This window comes from Triturus cristatus, chromosome 5_2 (assembly GCF_964204655.1).
Source record: "Triturus cristatus chromosome 5_2, aTriCri1.1, whole genome shotgun sequence".
NCBI classification, from domain to species: domain Eukaryota; kingdom Metazoa; phylum Chordata; class Amphibia; order Caudata; family Salamandridae; genus Triturus; species Triturus cristatus.
Genome location: NC_140588.1, coordinates 284,941,479 through 284,958,892, shown reverse-complemented (window position 1 = coordinate 284,958,892; position 17,414 = coordinate 284,941,479). Strand labels below are relative to the sequence as shown.

Genomic DNA, 17,414 nt, shown 5'->3' with positions numbered 1-17,414 from the left:
TAATCTGCTGGATTGTGGGCTCCTGGGTGGTAGCTGACCTTGAAGTTGTATGCCTGCAGCTGCACCGCCCACCTTTCGATCCTAGGGGGTGCTAGTTGCGATGACCCCGCAAACAGCTGAAGCAGTGGCTTGTGGTCCGTTATAATGTGGAACTCTTGACCGTATAGGTACAGATGGAAATGCTGGCACGCCCACTTTATTGCAAGGTCTTCACGTTCTATCTGGGCATACCTTGTTTCAGTGTCCGATAAGGTTCGGCTGGCATAGGCGACCGGCATCAATGTCTCCCCATTGTGCTCCTGTAGGAGGACTGCTCCTAGGCCAACAGGACCGGCATCTATGACCAGTTTGGTGTGTCATCCTGGGTGGAAGTACGCCATTACTGTCTTGTCCATCAGCACTGCCTTGATGGTGTTGAATGCCGTGTTGGCCGCTGCGGTCCACTCCCAGGGCTGGTCACTATGAGTGATGGCGCAAAGGGGTTCAGACAGAGGAGCCAGATTCGGTATGAACCAGCCACAGTATGTGGCCATACCTAGAAAACTGCAGACCTCTATATGGTGTGCTGGCAGCCCGGATGGCCATCGCCTTCTTGGGGTCCACCCTCAGCCCGTCGCGAGTAAAGATGTACCCGAAAAAGTCTATGGATCCCTAATAAAAGAAACACTTTGCCTTGTGAAGGGTAAAGCTGCAGTCTTCCAGCCGCTGAAGGGTGGCTCGGAGGTGAGCGTGGTGATCTTCCAGGGTGTTCAAGAACACCAGGATGTCGTCACTTAGATTGATTATGCCCTGCAGGCCGGATAAGGCTTCTCTGATAGCGTTTTGGAAAATTTCCGCCGCTGACGACACCCCGAAGCTCAGTATCTTGTACCTCCGGAGGCCCATGTGGGTTGAGAACATCGTGATATACCTACTCTCCGGCTCTAGTTTAAGCTGGTGCTATTCAGTGTTCAAGTCCAACTTTGAAAACCACATGGCGCCATTCAGGTCCTCCACTATGTCATCCATGGTGGGCATGAGATGACGCTCCCTGTTGACCGCTTGATTCGGAAGTCTCATATCCACGCATGGTCAAATGGCCTCCAGCTGTTTTGGTTTTGGGGCAATGACCAGCGGACATACCCACGGGGTTGGGCCAGACACTTTCTCTATGACATCGAGGTCCTCCAGCTTTTTCAATTCCTCTTCCACTTGAGGGCAGAGATTGAACGGCACTCTTCGATGTCTCTGTGCGGTCTGACTGTGGTATTGATGTGGATCTTGACCTGCTTCCCTTTCAGCTTGCACAAACCCTTGAACAGCTTGGGAAACTCTTGCAAGATGGCCTCGGCATGAGAGTGATGTATCTGATTGGCAAAAAAGACTAGGCCCAAGTCTTCCACTGTGTGACAGCTGAGGAGGGTTCCATTTTTTCCTACAGTGATGTGAAAACGGGTCGTCGTGGAGTGATTGCCACTCGTGACCGTAGCAACGATGGCCCCTCTGAGGAGGAGTGGATGAGTCCCTCAGTATGTGTATATCCTGGCTTTTGTGGGTGCAAGTGGGCGTTGCAGAAACAAACGCTTGTACTGATCCGAATCCATAACAATTACGGATGCCCCTGTGTCGATTAACGCTCTGACGGTGGATCCCTCTATCTCCACGGAGCACATCGGTGGAGGCCGTCTGTGCTTGTATGGCCGGCTGACGAAGGATATTACAAACACGTTGTTGTCGTCGTCTTCCAGGGTTAAACTGCATCCTTGCGTCGGGCTGTCCTCTTGAGCCTGCGGGCCGCCAAGTAATAACTGACGCAACTGTTGTGTTGCACCTCTGGATCTGGCATAGGCTTGCCGAGATCTGTTGCTCCTACACACTTTGGCAAAGTGGTTGGGCTTCCCACATCGGGAGCAGGTCTTCCCTTTTGCTCCGCACACTCCTGTCGGTGGGTGTTCCATGCCACAGTTGCCGCACATTCCGCTGTTTGATGGCCGTGCGTGGGGTAAAAAGTGTTCGGGTGCCATTGTATGGCCTCAAACCGCTCTTCTTTGATGGGTGTGAACCTGGGAGCGTGAGCTGCGGTGGTGCTTATGTGTAGGGCATCCTCCATTTCTTCAGACCGAGCATCTAAGAGTTCATGGGATCTGGCCAGGACGAGAATCTCATCTAAGGATATTCCTGGTTGCCGGAGAATCAGTTTTCGCAGTAGCACCGAGCGGCACCCTTGGATCACTTGAGCACATATCTCTTCCCTCTGATCGCTCAAAATCGGGGTTTAGCTGTGGGTCAAAGTTCCTATTGAGTGCCTCAACAGCTGCCTCATAGTCGTCATCGTCCCCAGTGTCCAGCAACGTTTCAAAAAGGTCATTGATATCCGCGCCGCCATAGTATATGAGCAGCGACCTTTTCACTGTCCCGTCTGTTTCCCTCGTACCTTTAAAATAGTGCTTCAAGCATCCTATTCACACCTTCCAGCCCAGGGCCACCGTGGCTGGGCCAGCGGTTTCACTGAAAGGAGGCAGTGGGGAGACGGCAGCTTGACTGTGCGCCTGAGGTCGTGCGTTGGTACCCCTCTGTGGTTCACCCACGTTAGCCTGCGGGCCTGCTGCGCCTGCTTGGGGAGGCGTGCTCATTGCTCCAAACTGTGTGGGCGTAGGGATGCTTTCCTTGCTACACGTGACCTTGGTAGGGGGGAGTCACACCTTCTGCCCTCAGGGCCTGACGTTGCCTTGTGTGTGCTGCACATTTGGCAGGGCCTGGGGTGTCAGTTGGCGGGTGGGTTCTTCCAGTCCAATTCCCAGCTACTTGATGAGGGGCTGAGGCAGTCCAATCCCCCCCTTCTGGCGGTCCCTTGCTCACCTCTTTTCACAGGGCCCAGCTGGCACACGTGATGCAGGGCCGGCGGAGTCTTAACAGCCTGATGGCCCCCTGGTGACTCACCCTCCTGTCCAGCCTTTCATCGTAGCAGCAGCAGATCGGCGTTCCCAGTGTGCCCCCACGTGGCCTCAGGGAGTGCGTGTCCTCGCGTTGTGGAGTGCTGGAAGCGCCCCTGGCATCGTGGCCGAATGGAGCATAGCCGTGCAGCAGCCTTCTCACCCGCGCCGTCCTCAGCTCACTGTCAGCGGCAGCGCAGGTTGCTCACTCTCTCAGCATCAGTGGCAGACGCGGCGGGTAGACCAGCATCGTGGGCGATGAAGGGCAGCCCCAGGGGGGCAGCAGTGGCCTCGCGAGCGGGTGCCACAGCCCCTCGGGTAATAGAGCGGCGTAGGACTAAGCCACTTGCCTTGCAGGTGAGGTGATCGAGGCACCGGAGTTCGACCAGCCAAGTCGCCAATGTAGCGCAGCGCAGCCTTATGTCTTTAGGCCCTGCACAGCGCTGGAAGAAATACACACCACTCGTGATACTGTGTGTAGCTGGAAGACTCCAAGCGGTCTTCCCGCATTTATTTATCTCCTCGGTACGAGCCCGCCCGAGGAGTGCATGCCAGGCTCTCTACAACTGTGACATACTGGAGGCTGCTGTCACAGATCATGGCATGGTGTGACTGGATCTGTCCGAGGGGTGTTTGGACAGAATGTTGAGTAGTAAATAGCGGTAGACAGAAATTTTGGAAGCAAAATATCATAATACAGAAAGAGAATTGCAGCAGCTCGAGTGCTGGGTAGACTTAGGTTTGCATTTATATTTTGCGAGGAGCGAGGCGATGATGAGGATTTGGTGTGACCTCCGAGCGGATATGCTGCAGATCTTTAGCTGGCAAGGTGGATAGGCAGGCTAGATTGCATCAGCGACTGAGGATTAAGTAGTCCACAGAGCTGAAGCCGGAGTCCCTAGGATTAGGCACTGGGCAAAGTGGAGGACATCTGGCTGGCTTCGACAGGGGAAGAGGACGTGGCTACATGGGCTCTATCCACCTGACACCTTAAGGGCTCACAGAGAGACTTCTCAATCTCACCAGTGGGTTAGGGTCATTTCTCCATAGTATCCCAGTAACTGGTTCTGCTGCGGTCATCGCTGGGGAATGCAGTCTCTAACCCTCTGGTGTCGCTTCATAGCAGCATCTGAATGTGGGCCCTGGTGAAGGCCGACACAGGACAAGTGAAGTACTTTCACTCTGCGAGTGACGATGTAATAAATGTACTTTTGCAGGTAATCACTTTCCTTCAAAAAGACCTTCAAACAGGTCCCTAGGCGTTATTGACAAGAGATCTACAAAGCCAAATAGGCTGGTGCAGTTACCTTAACACAAAGAAGAACAAAATAAAAAAAGCTCCATAGGATGCTTTCATCTGGATGTCCTTTCACAGGAGTTACAGGACTTTTCTCTCTGCCAGTAGAAGGACCAGCAGACTGAGGCTTGAGGACGACTTAGCAGCCCTGGATCGAGAGACGGGAGCTTACTGCGGTCAGTTCAGCAGAGATTCTGAAAGTTCCAGCTGGCTTGCATCGCTGGCACGGGCCATAAACTTCTTCATCGCATAGTAAGCATTTTACCCAAGTCATATGAGGAGCCTCAGAATTATTTTAAGTTTTCACATATACTGAGCCTTCTGGAAATCAGATGTAGACATTTTTGTAGAACTTGCTACCTAAACATTAGGCAGGGGTCTTCAGGCAAATGTGACTAACTTCTCTTATGTTAATACAGATACAGGATTAAAAAAACTGAACAATCAAACTTCCATATGAGTTTACTTTAGTTTCTGACTCTTGTGTTCTCCTTTGATTTCCTATCCAGACGTGCCAGTGGCATTTTGTTGAATTGACATATTGATCTCTGACAGGCAATTTAAACTCCTTTGGGTGACCATAAGTCATTATGGATAATAATCAGTTTTTGCTTCAGAATCAGGAACATCTTTAAAATCAGGAACTGCTAAAATGCTTTTGGGCTTCGACTAGACACATTCAATCTCATTCTAAAGTAATGCCAAGTATGTAAAAAAATAGTGCAAATGTTTTTTTCCATCCAGGTTTTGCGCTGTGGGCTCATTCCTTGATGGTACCTGGTAAATACTGTACATGTGAAACTGTTTATAAGTGGTGTTACAATGCAAAAGATCTTTTGCAAAAAAGTTTTTTGAGCATTATTTCTCATTAAGTACACTGAGGTGGTACCTTGGGTATATTGTATAGGAAATACTGTGCAGCATGGTCAAATCAACAGTGCATTGGGCCCTTCCATCATTGTGCTCTCATGGCCTACATCCCTGTACCTTTGCCTTTTTAACAGCCCAGTTCATTCACCTTTGTGTTCCCTTGGTCCTTAGTCACACAGCTCTCCCTCATACCACACACTTCTCTTTCCCTCATTGCTCTGCGAACACACCACCACCCTGCCTGTTACTACACACGGCCACCTTAATATCCTATACACATATCTGACTCCACCCTGTCACATGCATACATCTCACCCTCATTGACACGTACACTCACAACTTATATACTCTTTGACAGACACTGCTTTACAAACTGATCTTGCAGTCAAGTGCATGTATTTCAGCTTCTCAATGTCACATTGCTTTTCAACACATGTGAATTCCATGGGTACAGCCAAATGAGCGCATCCCTCTCTATCATGTGTTTTCAAAACACAAACGTGAACAAATAAATACTGACATATACACACACACCCTCCATAAAGGTGCATTCACACTCCTCTCCCATCAGTGACACAAGCTCAGCCTATTTCAAGCACTGCCACAAACAAAAATATATGTGTCTCAATGTGCCTTACACACAAATACCCCTCCCTCACATATGCATACATTCCCGCCAATATCACAAGAAATACATACCTAATCCCCCTCATTGGTGCATCCATTCACACTTTCAACTACACTCAGCCTTCATCATACCTCTCTCTCCTCCGTTGAACAGTGTAGTCTTTCCTGATTTAAACCACAGCGGATGCAGTGCAGGGGTTTTAACCTTCTAATAATTAAGGAGAGGTGAAAAAACTGTAGGAGACAGGCATGCTAAGAAAGGCAGATGGAACTCTCAAGTGGTTCAAATCCTACCAGCAGTGGCAGAACTTGCATCCATACTACTTTCATTCATTCATCAAACACTGTGGCAAGAAAATATCAAGTCAGTCAATTAATTTGTCTACATTATTAGGCTGTCATTGCTCTGAGAGGAAGAGATAACCATAAGGGTGCGAGAAGTAGAATAGGGACCATGGTTACCCCTTGCACCACTGATAAATGTTGGAACTTTTTATCAGTTCTACTACTGCTAAATTTAGGAAGAACTGCTGAGTATTATGGGACCCACTGGTAATGTGAATAATGTTTTTTGATGTTTACAGTTCAGCATTTTTATTGTTCCCTGCCTCAGGAAGATTGTACTTTCTCCATCTGACCAGTTCCTGTAATTTCTTTATGTTGACATGGCCAGTGCTTTCATAAAATGGCACTTGAAGAATGGAGCCACTGGGTGGTGGAGCCAAATTACTGATAGAAGGAGGGATGCATTTTTCCGGTATAAGTGGAGGGCATTACCTCAAAAACTTTCCCTAGGGCCTCATTTACTATATTTTGATGCACAGCAGCATAGCAAGTATTCCTGCAGCGCTGCCATGAGTCAAAATAAAAGGGCAGGAATGCATTGTATCGACAAGATGCAGCACATTCCTGTACTTCTCCCTTGTGCTGGTGCACAAACAGCAGCCATACACCAACTTAGACACCCTAACACCATGGTGTAAGTGTGCCTGCGTTGCAGGGATGATTGTTTATGTGCAATGAAAGCACACCTCCCTGCATATAAAAAATCATTAAAGGCTGGTTGCTCCTCTATGTTTGCTGCAGAATGCAACACACATAAAAAGAGCAAAAAACTAGGAGAAATAAAAGTATTTCTCCTCATTTTGCCACTTATGCACCGCCCCTGGGGAGTTGTAGGATTCTGACGTATTCCCAGGTTTATGACGTTTTGTAAATCTGGGAATGTGTCAGGTTCCATGGATGTTGCTTGGGAACGCCCCTTTCACTCAGAGTAATGAGTAAAATGGTCCCATATTTACAAGGCCACGAAAAGTCATGCAGGGTGACTTATGCAGCCTTGTAAATGTGGGCAGGCACACTGCACCACTCGTGCTTCTAAAATAGTGATGCACCGGCACCGCAATGGGCTTATAAATGAGGCCCTATGTTTCCTGGAGTGAGTGCTAAAAAATCATTGTATCCTTCCTGCATTCAGCCTGTGGTGCCCACTTACCTTGGCCACTGTGTACACGGTACTTGATCCTAAATGTACGAGTGCACAAAAGTGTTTGTGGGAGTAGGGGTTTTTGTGTGAGTGGATGCATTCTGAATTCCACATTTGGCTTGATCATAGGTTCTTCGGATACAATTGTTTTAAAAAAAAACTGTGACAAATTTTCTTTACGTGCAAAGCTTTCTTTACTAAAAGGGAATACGCATAGTTCAGATTTCAATGTAGAATTCACGAGAGTACACCAAGACACTGCAAACATAGGGCCTCATTTACAAAGCCGTTGCGCCACCAGTGTGTCACCTTTTTTAACACACCGGCGGAACAGTGTGCCTGCCCATATTTACAAGGCCACGTAAAGTTACCCAGTGTGATTTTTCTTGACCTTGTAAATATGGGTTCCTTTAACGCATTACTCTGGATGAAAGGGGTATTGCATGGGTGTTGTTGTGGGTGTTCCCACGCAACATCCATGCAACCTGACACATTCCTAGATTTATAACATTTTGAAAAGCTGGGAGTGAGTCAGAATCCTATGGCTCCCTAGGGGAGGTGTAGGAGTGGTGCAAGAAGAGAAATACTTGTATTTCTCCTCGTTCTTTACTCTTTCTATGCGTCCTATATTCTGCAGCATTCATAGAAAGAGGAAAATGTCATCACTGATTGTTTTTTGGCTTCCTGCACAAACACAATCATCCCGCAATGCAGGCATCCGTGAAAAATGACTCAAGGGTGCCTGCACTGACACATGGCAGCCAATTGTGTGCCAGTGAAGGGGAAAACACAAGCATGCATTGCATTGTTGTCAACACGATGCATCCATGTGCTTTGAAAATGACGCAACTCTGTGCAGCAAAAGGGCTTGCAGCGCGACGCTGCATCATTTTCTTGTAAATGAGGGGCATATTGACCACCCCCAAATTCATGCAGCGAATTAACTATGCCTAAGTGCTGTAAAAGTGTAGAAATCAACATGAAGGTCGCCACTCTTTGCAAATCTTATACCAGTTAAAGCCTCATAATTACCAGTTTGAACTTAATAAATTAATATTGTTTTTGGAAATAACTTTTTCAAAACACGCAGTTTTTGTTTATTTCGTTCTCTTCAAGAAGTAAAACGTTCACATACATTTGTTTGCATAACATTTCCCTTCAATTTGGAAGAACATTCCTATACCTTTTTGAAATTTTTTAAAATTCTATACTAATTTATTTGCATTTTCTAGTCATTGTTGACTAGGACATGAAAACTAAAATTAGATATTCAAAAGCTGCCATCTAGACTGAAAGTGTAACCAATTTTAGACCATGTACTGGTGCTTTTTTACATGAAAAACAGGCGCCAGAATTGTTATACACTATGTAGCATGGCATCTGTTTCACTTAGGATTTACAATGAGAAGCCTTCAAATATGTATATCCTTCCGCGGAGGTACCACAAGGTGAAATGCATGGACAGTCAGACCATGTGGTAACTTGATACATTTAAAGCAAGGAGTACTTTGCTAGACTGGCTGCTGATGTATCCATAATTTCTGGTGCACTGTGGTGTCTTTATGCATATAAAGGACCCTAGATTCATTGTGTCAATCAAATGCCCTAGGAGGTCCCAGACTGTTCGGTACTTAAACTAATGTTCCCAAGTCATGTAATGAGCCAGGGACCAGGCACTTTACTCAGGAAGAACCAGGTGAGGTGTGGGTAAGGACAAGGGTAACCTTTTCTCCTCCTCATCGCTGAAGACTTTGGTGATTCGGACGGCTGGAAACGGTTTAATTTCTCAGGATTATTGGATGCCATCTGTGAAAAGTCACTGAATATGTCCTGGTAGGTCTCGTCACCTGACTGTCCATATAGTCCTTCAGATTCCCGAATCTCCTCATTCCTTGTTGCCACTAGCAACAGTATTACAATATCAGCATTTGCAGCTTCAACTGCAATAGTCAAGGTGTCTTTTCCTTCTTCGTCTTTGGTGTGCTGATTTGCCCCACGTTTCAGAAATAAGCAGACTTGCCCAGTGTGCCCTAAAATAGTTGCATGATGCAGGGGTCCTCTGCCATTCAGATCCATGTGATTAACATTGGCACCATTCTGCAGCAGGAACTCACATGCGACCAAAGAACCCCCATGCACAGCCTGAATGAGTGATGTTGCACCGTTTTCCTCTGCATTCACCCAGTTAATATCTGCGCCATGTGCCAATGCTTCTGCCATATCAGCAGCCCTGGATCGAAAGACGGGAGCTTACTGCGGTCAGTTCAGCGGAGATTCTGAAAGTTCCAGCTGGCTTGCATCGCTGGCACGGGCCATAAACTTCTTCATCGCATAGTAAGCATTTTACCCAAGTCATATGAGGAGCCTCAGAATTATTTTAAGTTTTCACATATACTGAGCCTTCTGGAAATCAGATGTAGACATTTTTGTAGAACTTGCTACCTAAACATTAGGCAGGGGTCTTCAGGCATATGTGACTAACTTCTCTTATGTTAATACAGATACAGGATTAAAGAAAACTGAACAATCAAACTTCCATATGAGTCTACTTTAGTTTCTGGCTCTTGTGTTCTCCTTTGATTTCCTATCCAGACGTGCCAGTGGCATTTTGTTGAATTGACATATTGATCTCTGACAGGCAATTTAAACTCCTTTGGGTGACCATAAGTCATTATGGAAAATAATCAGTTTTTGCTTCAGAATCAGGAACATCTTTAAAATCAGGAACTGCTAAAATGCTTTTGGGCTTCGACTAGACACATTCAATCTCATTCTAAATAATGCCAAGTATGTAAAAAAATAGTGCAAATGTTTTTTTCCATCCAGGTTTTGCGCTGTGGGCTCATTCCTTGATGGTACCTGGTAAATACTGTACATGTGAAACTGTTTATAAGTGGTGTTACAATGCAAAAGATCTTTTGCAAAAAAGTTTTTTGAGCATTATTTCTCATTAAGTACACTGAGGTGGTACCTTGGGTATATTGTATAGGAAATACTGTGCAGCATGGTCAAATCAACAGTGCATTGGGCCCTTCCATCATTGTGCTCTCATGGCCTACATCCCTGTACCTTTGCCTTTTTAACAGCCCAGTTCATTCACCTTTGTGTTCCCTTGGTCCTTAGTCACACAGCTCTCCCTCATACCACACACTTCTCTTTTCCTCATTGCTCTGCGAACACACCACCACCCTGCCTGTTACTACACACGGCCATCTTAATATCCTATACACATATCTGACTCCACCCTGTCACATGCATACATCTCACCCTCATTGACACGTACACTCACAACTTATATACTCTTTGACAGACACTGCTTTACAAACTGATCTTGCAGTCAAGTGCATGTATTTCAGCTTCTCAATGTCACATTGCTTTTCAACACATGTGAATTCCATGGGTACAGCCAAATGAGCGCATCCCTCTCTATCATGTGTTTTCAAAACACAAACGTGAACAAATAAATACTGACATATACACACACACCCTCCATAAAGGTGCATTCACACTCCTCTCCCATCAGTGACACAAGCTCAGCCTATTTCAAGCACTGCCACAAACAAAAATATATGTGTCTCAATGTGCCTTACACACAAATACCCCTCCCTCACATATGCATACATTCCCGCCAATATCACAAGAAATACATACCTAATCCCCCTCATTGGTGCATCCATTCACACTTTCAACTACACTCAGCCTTCATCATACCTCTCTCTCCTCCGTTGAACAGTGTAGTCTTTCCTGATTTAAACCACAGCGGATGCAGTGCAGGGGTTTTAACCTTCTAATAATTAAGGAGAGGTGAAAAAACTGTAGGAGACAGGCACACTAAGAAAGGCAGATGGAACTCTCAAGTGGTTCAAATCCTACCAGCAGTGGCAGAACTTGCATCCATACTACTTTCATTCATTCATCAAACACTGTGGCAAGAAAATATCAAGTCAGTCAATTAATTTGTCTACATTATTAGGCTGTCATTGCTCTGAGAGGAAGAGATAACCATAAGGGTGCGAGAAGTAGAATAGGGACCATGGTGACCCCTTGCACCACTGATAAATGTTGGAACTTTTTATCAGTTCTACTATTGCTAAATTTAGGAAGAACTACTGAGTATTATGGGACCCACTGGTAATGTGAATAATGTTTTTTGATGTTTACAGTTCAGCATTTTTATTGTTCCCTGCCTCAGGAAGATTGTACTTTCTCCATCTGACCAGTTCCTGTAATTTCTTTATGTTGACATGGCCAGTGCTTTCATAAAATGGCACTTGAAGAATGGAGCCACTGGGTGGTGGAGCCAAATTACTGATAGAAGGAGGGATGCATTTTTCCGGTATAAGTGGAGGGCATTACCTCAAAAACTTTCCCTAGGGCCTCATTTACTATATTTTGATGCACAGCAGCATAGCAAGTATTCCTGCAGTGCTGCCATGAGTCAAAATAAAAGGGCAGGAATGCATTGTATCGACAAGATGCAGCACATTCCTGTACTTCTCCCTTGTGCTGGTGCACAAACAGCAGCCATACACCAACTTAGACACCCTAACACCATGGTGTAAGTGTGCCTGCGTTGCAGGGATGATTGTTTATGTGCAATGAAAGCACACCTCCCTGCATATAAAAAATCATTAAAGGCTGGTTGCTCCTCTATGTTTGCTGCAGAATGCAACACACATAAAAAGAGCAAAAAACTAGGAGAAATAAAAGTATTTCTCCTCATTTTGCCACTTATGCACCGCCCCTGGGGAGTTGTAGGATTCTGACGTATTCCCAGGTTTATGACGTTTTGTAAATCTGGGAATGTGTCAGGTTCCATGGATGTTGCTTGGGAACGCCCCTTTCACTCAGAGTAATGAGTAAAATGGTCCCATATTTACAAGGCCACGAAAAGTCATGCAGGGTGACTTATGCAACCTTGTAAATGTGGGCAGGCACACTGCACCACTCGTGCTTCTAAAATAGTGATGCACCGGCACCGCAATGGGCTTATAAATGAGGCCCTATGTTTCCTGGAGTGAGTGCTAAAAAATCATTGTATCCTTCCTGCATTCAGCCTGTGGTGCCCACTTACCTTGGCCACCGTGTACACGGTACTTAATCCTAAATGTACGAGTGCACAAAAGTGTTTGTGGGAGTAGGGGTTTTTGTGTGAGTGGATGCATTCTGAATTCCACATTTGGCTTGATCATAGGTTCTTCAGATACAATTGTTTTAAAAAAAAAACTGTGACAAATTTTCTTTACGTGCAAAGCTTTCTTTACTAAAAGGGAATACGCATAGTTCAGATTTCAATGTAGAATTCACGAGAGTACACCAAGACACTGCAAACATAGGGCCTCATTTACAAAGCCGTTGCGCCACCAGTGTGTCACCTTTTTTAACACACCGGCGGAACAGTGTGCCTGCCCATATTTACAAGGCCACGTAAAGTTACCCAGTGTGATTTTTCTTGACCTTGTAAATATGGGTTCCTTTAACGCATTACTCTGGATGAAAGGGGTATTGCATGGGTGTTGTTGTGGGAGTTCCCACGCAACATCCATGCAACCTGACACATTCCCAGATTTATAACATTTTGAAAAGCTGGGAGTGAGTCAGAATCCTATGGCTCCCTAGGGGAGGTGTAGGAGTGGTGCAAGAAGATAAATACTTTTATTTCTCCTCGTTCTTTACTCTTTCTATGCGTCCTATATTCTGCAGCATTCATAGAAAGAGGAAAATGTCATCACTGATTGTTTTTTGGCTTCCTGCACAAACACAATCATCCCGCAATGCAGGCATCCGTGAAAAATGACTCAAGGGTGCCTGCACTGACACATGGCAGCCAATTGTGTGCCAGTGAAGGGGAAAACACAAGCATGCATTGCATTGTTGTCAACACGATGCATCCATGTGCTTTGAAAATGACGCAACTCTGTGCAGCAAAAGGGCTTGCAGCGCGACGCTGCATCATTTTCTTGTAAATGAGGGGCATATTGACCACCCCCAAATTCATGCAGCGAATTAACTATGCCTAAGTGCTGTAAAAGTGTAGAAATCAACATGAAGGTCGCCACTCTTTGCAAATCTTATACCAGTTAAAGCCTCATAATTACCAGTTTGAACTTAATAAATTAATATTGTTTTTGGAAACAACTTTTTCAAAACACGCAGTTTTTGTTTATTTCGTTCTCTTCAAGAAGTAAAACGTTCACATACATTTGTTTGCATAACATTTCCCTTCAATTTGGAAGAACATTCCTATACCTTTTTGAAATTTTTTAAAATTCTATACTAATTTATTTGCATTTTCTAGTCATTGTTGACTAGGACATGAAAACTAAAATTAGATATTCAAAAGCTGCCATCTAGACTGAAAGTGTAACCAATTTTAGACCATGTACTGGTGCTTTTTTACATGAAAAACAGGCGCCAGAATTGTTATACACTATGTAGCATGGCATCTGTTTCACTTAGGATTTACAATGAGAAGCCTTCAAATATGTATATCCTTCCGCGGACGTACCACAAGGTGAAATGCATGGACAGTCAGACCATGTGGTAACTTGATACATTTAAAGCAAGGAGTACTTTGCTAGACTGGCTGCTGATGTATCCATAATTTCTGGTGCACTGTGGTGTCTTTATGCATATAAAGGACCCTAGATTCATTGTGTCAATCAAATGCCCTAGGAGGTCCCAGACTGTTCGGTACTTAAACTAATGTTCCCAAGTCATGTAATGAGCCAGGGACCAGGCACTTTACTCAGGAAGAACCAGGTGAGGTGTGGGTAAGGACAAGGGTAACCTTTTCTCCTCCTCATCGCTGAAGACTTTGGTGATTCGGACGGCTGGAAACGGTTTAATTTCTCAGGATTATTGGATGCCATCTGTGAAAAGTCACTGAATATGTCCTGGTAGGTCTCGTCACCTGACTGTCCATATAGTCCTTCAGATTCCCGAATCTCCTCATTCCTTGTTGCCACTAGCAACAGTATTACAATATCAGCATTTGCAGCTTCAACTGCAATAGTCAAGGTGTCTTTTCCTTCTTCGTCTTTGGTGTGCTGATTTGCCCCACGTTTCAGAAATAAGCAGACTTGCCCAGTGTGCCCTAAAATAGTTGCATGATGCAGGGGTCCTCTGCCATTCAGATCCATGTGATTAACATTGGCACCATTCTGCAGCAGGAACTCACATGCGACCAAAGAACCCCCATGCACAGCCTGAATGAGTGATGTTGCACCGTTTTCCTCTGCATTCACCCAGTTAACATCTGCGCCATGTGCCAATGCTTCTGCCATATCAGGAAGGCTTTTCTCATACGCAGCTCGAAAAAGGTGTAGCCCTGGGTGAAACTTTTTCGAATCCTGAAATACTGAAGAATCTCGCTTCTCGACCTGTAGGACTGGTTCATGAAACCTGTTTGAGGATACAGTAGAGGCAAGAAGTTCTCGACTGCCATCTGAACTGAAGCGGAATCCACTGCCATTGCTTTTCACTGAACGTCTGGAAGATGTTGAGAAGTGATCCTGTGATGTCAGGGACTTCTCAGAACTACTGAGGTCTTTGTTCTTGCACTGGGAATAGGGCCTTTTCTGTCCATCAAGAGGGTGTGAAGCAATGCAGTCCTTATTCACAAACCTCTTTTCCACGTACTTTGCTCTGATATATGCCTCCTTTTCCAGTCTTGGATTTTCATTGCCTGGCTTCTTTACTCCAAGGGTTTTCAATTTAGCTTCATATATTCGATTAATAACTTGATTTCCCAGTTCACACATCAGCTTTAGTAATTCAGGCTCCCATGTATCTACCGTTAAAGACCTTACTTTCGAAAAGTGCACACCAAGACTCCTGTGTATCCCAGAACACTCAAGGCACAGGATGATTCCAAGGTTGATGCTGGCCCATCGCGGATCCGCCAGACCACAATCGCAGCAGACGGAGTTTCCAGCGATACACTGAATCTGCTGTAATGCACTTTCACCTTTAACTAATTTCTCTTTCACCTCGCAGCCAGAGTCCCGACTTCCTGTGGAAGGTGAAGGTTTCTTATCGAGCTTTTCCGTCTCATCACTCTTTTCTCTATATGCTGTAGCAATACTAGTTTGGACAGCTTTAATCCATGCCTGTCGCAGCTTTTCTGAGTCAGCCTGTAGCATACTGCTCTTTGTTGGTGTGACTACTTCAAAGCAGAAACGTCTTTCTATGTGTTCACAGTGTTTAACTGTGCAGAGTCGTAAATCTTCGACAACCACTGTGGGGTTATCCTTCATTTTTTTCTGATATACCAGCTGGTTGTTTTGTATTGAGAACCAGCGCCTGTTCCAAGTTTTAAAGGCATTACTGGCCCTTTTAAAGAGATATCCCTCCGTTACAATGCCATTAGTCGCATCAACATTGTATTCAAGTCTGAGATCATAGTTGGTGAAATCCTTTTGCTGAATAGTGGAGTGTTTTTGTTCCATGTCCCTCTTCTCCTTTGCTGCATCCACAACAAGCTGATCCAACTGAGAGCCAAGCTCTTTCATGTACGGTTCAAGTCCACTGAAGAGATCGTAGCCCTTGTGGAAGAAGCCTAGATGTGCATACATGAAGGATAACATCGATTTTAAAATTTCAGACCTCCGCTTTGACTGAAGAACATTGATTTGAAGGACATTGTCCAAAGCTATGTGCCGGAAGCATTTTCTTTTTGCGATTAAGATGTTTGTTGCCTCCTGCACCTCGTGCAGTTTTGTTCTTTGAACTTGGGCATTTTTAACTAGTGCTTTTTCTTTTTCTTTACTGACCTTATCAAACTGCTTCTTTGCATCTTTGAATTTTCGAAGATCATCCTTAACAAATATCTGGAGCTGTGTTTTAATGGATCTCTGAGCTTCGTCAAACAGGATTGTGTGATAATTGATCATTTCTTGGAGGCTGTCGGAAAACTTCGTCAAGCTGGACTCAATCACCACATCCTTGCTTGAACACTGTGCGAGGTCCCGAATGCCATTCATAAATTGCTTGTTGGCAGCGCAAAAGGCCTTGCCTGCATCAATCATGCCACTACATAACTGAACAAGCTTATCAAGTTTCACTTCCAGTTCCGTCACATCACCTTCAACTTCCTTCAAAGCGGCTCTGAAACAGGGAGAGTCCTTCAAGCACTCCTCGAAATCAACCTTCACCTTCATGCTGTCGCCTCGGCCCCTCCCGGGCGATGAAGGTGAGGGCAGGAATAAGGAGGCAGCAGCAAGAGAAGGGGATCTGAGCGCAGCAGTTGAAGTCTGTCACACTTCAGCCTGCCTCACCGCTGCACAGCTCTCAGCCCTCGGCGCTTCTGAACACGGTCCCTGCTGGCAGACACTCCAGTCTCCTAGATACGCACATAGACATAGACAACGGACAATAATGCAAGAGCCCGAGCGTCATAGACACAAAATATAGAATCAGATTGTCGTCCTCGGCAGGGTTCCACCAATGTATTTGCATTTTCAGCAACAAGGCAATTCATCACTGGGGGTAGTGGTCCTTAGTAATTTTTTGTACATAGACAATCGTGGGTCACAAAGGTCGATTTTAAAGGAAGGTTTCTGCAACCACAAAGGCTCCTGCTCCCCAGAGTCTTTTTCAATAAGGGAAACCTGTCTGCTAAACTAGTGTACTATTGAACGTGCTACAAAATATTTAACATCTCACAGATGCCTTAATTGGGACTGTGGATTCTGTAAAACCCGATTTTTACAATGTCCGAAAATCGATCAATACAGCTCTTGCTTGACATTTTTAACTTCAGAGATGTTTTTTCGTTTCACACATGCTCCATCCGGGGGCCTTGGAAAGAGAAACCATTAGGATGCATTGCGTCTTAAACTGCGTTAGTCCAGATAAAGGAGGTTGAAAGGGCAAGGATCTTCGTTTTCTTGCATCAGTCGCATGGATGGTCACTGTTACTATGCGGCATCTATGGTGGAAGACAGAACAGGACTGATGGTAAAGGTAGCAAACAATCTGGCTTTATAGCCATTTGATTTTTTTTTCCAGGATGGGGGTGTCTGTCATGGAGCGGTAACTCAAACATTTTCAGCATGTTGGTGTTTAAATACTCTCATTTGACAACTGGGCAATCAGACAGTCCTCGTCCAGGTCTGTTGTCACTGCAAGGAGCAATCCTCTGCCCAACCTGCAACATCAAGAAATGATAGTGGCTTTCCTTAATATCCTGAAAATCCTAAAATTACTTAGACTCTTTGGT

The 17,414-nt window shown here is 45.2% G+C and overlaps 1 pseudogene; it reads right to left on the bottom strand.

Moving 5' to 3' along the window:
- Positions 1 to 13,908: 13,908 nt before the first annotated feature.
- On the bottom strand, positions 13,909 to 16,353 carry LOC146822882 (arf-GAP with coiled-coil, ANK repeat and PH domain-containing protein 2 pseudogene; annotated as a pseudogene).
- Positions 16,354 to 17,414: the final 1,061 nt, after the last annotated feature.